At 45.6% G+C, this 6,822-nt stretch overlaps 1 protein-coding gene across 1 annotated transcript in view; it reads left to right on the top strand.

The window, feature by feature from the left end:
- The window catches only part of RYR2 (ryanodine receptor 2 (cardiac)), a 620,934-nt gene that overhangs the window by 604,169 nt on the left and 9,943 nt on the right, over window positions 1-6,822 (top strand). The gene's annotated exons all lie outside the window — the stretch shown is intronic.

The raw sequence follows: 6,822 nt of genomic DNA, 5'->3' as shown, positions 1-6,822 counted from the left end.
GCCCCCAGGACATTTGGTATCTGGAGATATCTGTTATTGTCACTATGAGGTAGGGTGCTATTGGTATCTAAGGGGTAGAGACCAAGGGATCTTTTTAAAATAGCGTACAGTGCACAGGATAGCCCCTGCCCAAAGAATTATCCAGCCAAAAATGTCACTGGTGCTGAGGCTGAGAACACTGCCCTAAAATGCACTTTAATGAACCCCTCGTATTTTAGCAGTAGGCACAGGCAGCTGTGTTTGTTGGTGGCTTTGATGTTTTAGGGTTTAAACAATAAGATGCTATTTCTTCCTCAGGTCTCCTCTCTTTTTTATTGTAGGTATTAAAGTAGAAAAGAATTTCAGCATCATATTTCATATATACTAGGTGAGGGGAGGGCGTTAGTATGTTTTCTTCTAGCTTAATTTCTAAGATTCCATCTTACTACCTCACCTTTCTCTTACGTCACCAATGTCTGTTATGTCTGTTATGTCCAAAATCACTAAACAATGCAATATAGTTGTATGTCCCTTAATGTGTTCATAATATGATTACCTCATTAGAACAGATGGTTCAGAGCCAAGATACTAGCCAAGATACTAGATATAAGACACAAGATACTAGAAAATTTTCCATTTTCTCCAAAGTGAGAGAGAAAGTGCTAGGCAGAGTATGCAGTATACACTTTTGTTTAAAAGACAGCAACATGCAAAAGCCAAGTGTTTGCTTCACAGCTACAAATATTGAAACAAAGAGAGGCAATATAGAATGCAATAATTCTCACTTCCAGAGTGAGGATTAGGAACTACAGAGAGAACTCGGGTTTGTCAAGAATAAAAGTGGGTAATGTCCCTCCAAGAAGTGACACCATGTCTTTTTTCCAGTGCTATATGTTCCACATGTATGTTGGAGTTCGTGCTGGAGGAGGGATCGGGGATGAAATCGAAGACCCAGCAGGAGATGAATATGAGATCTATCGAATCATCTTTGACATCACTTTCTTCTTCTTTGTTATTGTCATTCTCTTGGCCATAATACAAGGTAAGTGTCATCCTCGCTGAAGCTGATAACATCTAGAATTTGAGCCACATATTGCTGAAGTTAATATTCGAGGTAGGGTAATAACATCAAGTGTTTCCTGGCAAAGCCAAATCAAACTTTTCCTTTCAGTATTTCTTCATCATGCAGTCTACAGGGGGAAAGGTAAAGCGGCATGGAACCCTGGTATGAATGGAAGATACAGTGTTATTTTGTCTTCTTTCAAAATAACATAATGGAAAGGGCACTTTCCTTGGTTTGATTCACACCTCTGGGTTTCATACTCATGAACCCCAGCTTTACAGTCTTGGGTGGATGAGCCATATAACCCTTTAAACTTCTAAGCCAGCTGGGTGCGGTGGCTCATGCCTATAATCCAAGGACTTTGGGAGGCTGAGGCAGGTGGATCATTTGAGGTCAGGAGCTCGAGCCCAGCCTGACCAACATGGTGAAACCCCATCTCTACTAAAAATATAAAACTAGCCAGGCATGGTGGCACACGCGTGTAATCCCAGCTACCTGAGAGGCTGAGGCAGGAGAAGTGCTTGAACCCAGGAGGTGGAGGTTGCGGTGAGCTGAGATCACATCATTGCACTCCAGCCTGGGCAAGAAGAACGAAACTCCATTTCAAAAACCACACACACACACAAACCCACCACCACCAACAACAACTTCTAAGCCCTATGGTTGTTGAGAATTTTTTAAATGACATACAGGCCAGGCACGGTGGCTCACGCCTGTCATCCCAACACTTTGAGAGGCTGAGGCAGGTGGATCACTTGAAGTCAGGAGTTCAAGACCAGCCTGACCAACATGGTGAAACCTTGTCTCTACTAAAAATACAAAAATTAGCCTGATGTGGTGGTATAAACCTATAATCCCAGCTACTTGGGAGGCTGAGGCAGAAGAATCACTTGAACCCCGGAGGAGGAGGTTGCAGTGAGCAGAGTTCTCACCATTGCATTCCAGCCTGGGTGATGAGCAAAACTCCATCTCCAAAAAAAAAAAAAGGGGGTAGCTGGCAAGATGGCCAAATAGGAACAGCTCCAGACTGCAGTTCCCAGCAAGATCAATGCAGAAGGTGGGTGATTTCTGCATTTCCAACCGAGGTACCCAGTTCATCTCACTGGGACTGGTTGGACAATGGGTGCAGCCCACAGAGGGTGAGCAGAAGCAGGGTGGGGTGTCACCTCACCTGGGAAGCACAAGGGGTTGGGGAATTTCCCTCCTCTAGTCTCCTCCCGGGAGGAATGGTGCACTCCAGCCCAGATACCATGCTTTTCCCACAGTCTTTGCAACCAGCAGACCAGGAGATACCCTCCACTGCCTACGCCACCAGGGCCCTGGGTTTCAAGCACAAAATTGGGTGGCTATTTGGGCAGGCACCAAGCTAGCTGCAGAAGTTTTTTTCATACCCCAGTGGCACCTGGGACACCAGCGAGACAGAACCATTCACTCCCCCAGAAGGAGATCTGAAGCCAGGGAGCCAAGTGGTCTGGCTTGGCAGGTCCCACCCCCACGGACCCCAGCAAGCAAAGATCCACTGGCTTGAAATTCTCACTGCTAGCACAGTGGTATGAGGTTGACGTCGGTTGCTCCAGCTTGGTCAGGGGAGGGCCATCTGCCATTGCTGAGGCATGAGTAAGCAGTTTTAGCCTCACAATGTAAACAAAGCCACTGGGAAGTTGGAATTGGGTGGAGCCCACTGCAGCTCAGCAAGGCTGCTGCGGCCAGACTGCCTCTCTAGATTCCTTCTCTCTGGGCAGGGCATCTCTGAAAAAAGAGACAGCAACCCCAGTCAGGTACTTAGAGATAAAATCCTCATCTTCCTGGGACAGAGCACCTGGGGGAAGGGGTGGCTGTGGGTGCAGCTTCAACAGACTTAAATGTCCCTGCCTGACAGCTGTGAAGACAGCAGATCTCCCAGCATAGTGTTCGAGCTCTAATAAGGGACAGACTGCCTCCTGAAGTGGGTCCCTGACCCCCATGTATCCTGACTGGGGCCAACAGACACCTCATACAGGAGAGCTCTGGCTGACATTTGGAGGGTGCGCCTCTGGGAAGAAGCTTCCAGAGGAAGGAACATGCAGCAATCTTTGCTGTTCTGCAGCCTCCACTGGTGATACCCAGGCAAACAGGGTCTGGAGTGGACCTCCAGCAAACTCCAGCAGACCTGCAGCAGAGGGCCTATTAGAAGGAAAACTAACAAACAGAAAGGAATAGTATCAACATCAACAAAAAGGACATGCACTCAAGAGACTCTATCCGAAGGTCACCAACATCAAAGACTAAAGGTAGATAAATCCATGGAGATGGGGAGAAACCAGCACAGAAAGGCTGAAAATTCCAAAAACTGGAACACCTCTTCTTTCCAAATATCACAACTTCTTGCCAACAAGGGAACAAAACTGGATGGAGAATGAGTTTGACAAAATGACAGAAGTAAGCTTCAGAAGGTGGGTACTAACAAACTCCTCCGAGCTAAAGGAGCTTGTTCTAACCCAATGCAATGAAGCTGAGAACTTTGAAAAAAGGTTAGAGTACCCAGTTCATCTCACTGGGACTGGTTGGACAATGGGTGCAGCCCACAGAGGGTGAGCAGAAGCAGGGTGGGGTGTCACCTCACCTGGGAAGCACAAGGGGTTGGGGAATTTCCCTCCTCTAGTCTCCTCCCGGGAGGAATGGTGCACTCCAGCCCAGATACCATGCTTTTCCCACAGTCTTTGCAACCAGCAGACCAGGAGATACCCTCCACTGCCTACGCCACCAGGGCCCTGGGTTTCAAGCACAAAATTGGGTGGCTATTTGGGCAGGCACCAAGCTAGCTGCAGAAGTTTTTTTCATACCCCAGTGGCACCTGGGACACCAGCGAGACAGAACCATTCACTCCCCCAGAAGGAGATCTGAAGCCAGGGAGCCAAGTGGTCTGGCTTGGCAGGTCCCACCCCCACGGACCCCAGCAAGCAAAGATCCACTGGCTTGAAATTCTCACTGCTAGCACAGTGGTATGAGGTTGACGTCGGTTGCTCCAGCTTGGTCAGGGGAGGGCCATCTGCCATTGCTGAGGCATGAGTAAGCAGTTTTAGCCTCACAATGTAAACAAAGCCACTGGGAAGTTGGAATTGGGTGGAGCCCACTGCAGCTCAGCAAGGCTGCTGCGGCCAGACTGCCTCTCTAGATTCCTTCTCTCTGGGCAGGGCATCTCTGAAAAAAGAGACAGCAACCCCAGTCAGGTACTTAGAGATAAAATCCTCATCTTCCTGGGACAGAGCACCTGGGGGAAGGGGTGGCTGTGGGTGCAGCTTCAACAGACTTAAATATCCCTGCCTGACAGCTGTGAAGACAGCAGATCTCCCAGCATAGTGTTCGAGCTCTAATAAGGGACAGACTGCCTCCTGAAGTGGGTCCCTGACCCCCATGTATCCTGACTGGGGCCAACAGACACCTCATACAGGAGAGCTCTGGCTGACATTTGGAGGGTGCGCCTCTGGGAAGAAGCTTCCAGAGGAAGGAACATGCAGCAATCTTTGCTGTTCTGCAGCCTCCACTGGTGATACCCAGGCAAACAGGGTCTGGAGTGGACCTCCAGCAAACTCCAGCAGACCTGCAGCAGAGGGCCTATTAGAAGGAAAACTAACAAACAGAAAGGAATAGTATCAACATCAACAAAAAGGACATGCACTCAAGAGACTCTATCCGAAGGTCACCAACATCAAAGACTAAAGGTAGATAAATCCATGGAGATGGGGAGAAACCAGCACAGAAAGGCTGAAAATTCCAAAAACTGGAACACCTCTTCTTTCCAAATATCACAACTTCTTGCCAACAAGGGAACAAAACTGGATGGAGAATGAGTTTGACAAAATGACAGAAGTAGGCTTCAGAAGGTGGGTACTAACAAACTCCTCCGAGCTAAAGGAGCTTGTTCTAACCCAATGCAATGAAGCTGAGAACTTTGAAAAAAGGTTAGAGAAACTGCTAACTAGAATAACCAGTTTAGAGGAGAACCTAAATGACCTGATGGAGCTGAAAAACACAGCATGAGAACTTCGTGAAGCATACACAAGTACCAATAGCTGAATCCATCAAGCAGAAGAAAGGATATCAGAGATTGAAGGTGAACTCAATGAAATAAAGTGAGAAGACAAGATTAGAGAAAAAAGAGTGAAAAGAAATGAACAAATCCTCCAGGAAATATGGGACTATGTGAAAAGACCAAATATACGTTTGACTGGTGTACCTGAAAGTGACGGGAGAATGGAACCAAGTTGGAAAACACTCTTCAGGATATTATCCAGGGGAACTTCCCCAACCTAGCAAGGCAGACCAATATTCAAATTCAGGAAATCCAGAGAACACCACAGAGATACTCCTTGAGAAGAGCAACCCCAAGAACATAATGGTCAGATTCACCAAGGTTGCAATGAAGGAAAAAATGTTAAGGGCAGCCAGAGAGAAAGGTCAGGTTACCCACAAAGGGAAGCCCATCAGACTAATAGCAGATCTCGCTGTAAAAACCCTGCAAGCCAGAAGAGAGTGGGGGCAAATATTCAACATTCTTAAAGGAAAGAATATTCAACTCAGAGTTTCACATCCAGCCAAACTAAGCTTCATAAGTGAAGGAGAAATAAAATCCTTTAAAGACAAGCAAATGCTGAGAGATTTTGTCACCAGCAGGCCTGCCTTACAAGAGCTCCTGAAGGAAGCACTAAAAATGAAAAGGAACAACCGGTACCAGCCACTGCAAAAACATACCAAATTGTAAAGACCATTGACACTATGAAGAAACTGCATGAACTAATGGGAAAAATAACCAGCTAGCATCATAATGACAGGATCAAGTTCACACATAACAATATTAACCTTAAATATAAACAGGCTAAATGCCCAAATTAAAAGACACAGACTGGCAAATTGGATAGAGTCAAGACCTATCAATGTGCTGTATTCAGGAGACCCATCTCATGTGCAAAGACACACATGGGCTCAAAATAAAGGGATGGAGGAATATTTACCAAGCAAATGGAAAGAAAAAAATAGCAAGGATTGTAATTCTAGTCTCTGATAAAACAGATTTTAAACCAACAAAGGTCAAAAGAGACAAAGAAGGGCATTACATAATGGTAAAGGGATCAATGCAACAAGAAGAGCTAACTATCCTGAATATATATGCACCCAATACAGGAGCACCCAGATTCATAAAACAAATTCTTAGAGACTTACAAAGAGACTTAGACTCCCCACAATAATAGTGAGAGACTTTAACACCCCACTGTCAATATTAGATCAATGAGAGAAAATTAACAAGGATATCCAGGACTTCAACTCATCTCTGGACCAAGCAGACCTAACAGACATCTACAGAACTCTCCACCCCAAATCAACAGAATATACATTCTTCTCAGTACCAATTCACACTTACTCTAAAATTGACCACATAATTGGAAGCAAAACGCTCCTCAGCAAATGCAAAAGAATGGAAATCCTCACAAAGAGTCTCTCAGACCACAGTGCAATCAAATTAGAACTCAGGATTAAGAAACTCACTTAAAACCGCACAACTACATGGAAACTGAAAAACCTGCTCCTGAATGACTACTGGGTAAGTAACGAAATTAAGGCAGAAATACAGATGTTCTTTGATACTGATGAGAACAAAGACACAACGTGCCAGAATCTCTGGGACACATATAAAGCAGTGTGTAGAGGGAAATTTATAACACTAAATGCCCACAAGAGAAAGCAGGAAAGATCTAAAATTGACACCCTAACATCACAATTAAAAGAACTAGAGAAGCAAGAGC

This window comes from Mandrillus leucophaeus, unplaced genomic scaffold (genome assembly GCF_000951045.1).
Source record: "Mandrillus leucophaeus isolate KB7577 unplaced genomic scaffold, Mleu.le_1.0 Scaffold165, whole genome shotgun sequence".
Taxonomy (NCBI): Eukaryota; Metazoa; Chordata; class Mammalia; order Primates; family Cercopithecidae; genus Mandrillus; species Mandrillus leucophaeus.
Note: the sequence above shows the minus strand (reverse complement) of the source record. Positions and strands in the feature narration are given on the sequence as shown.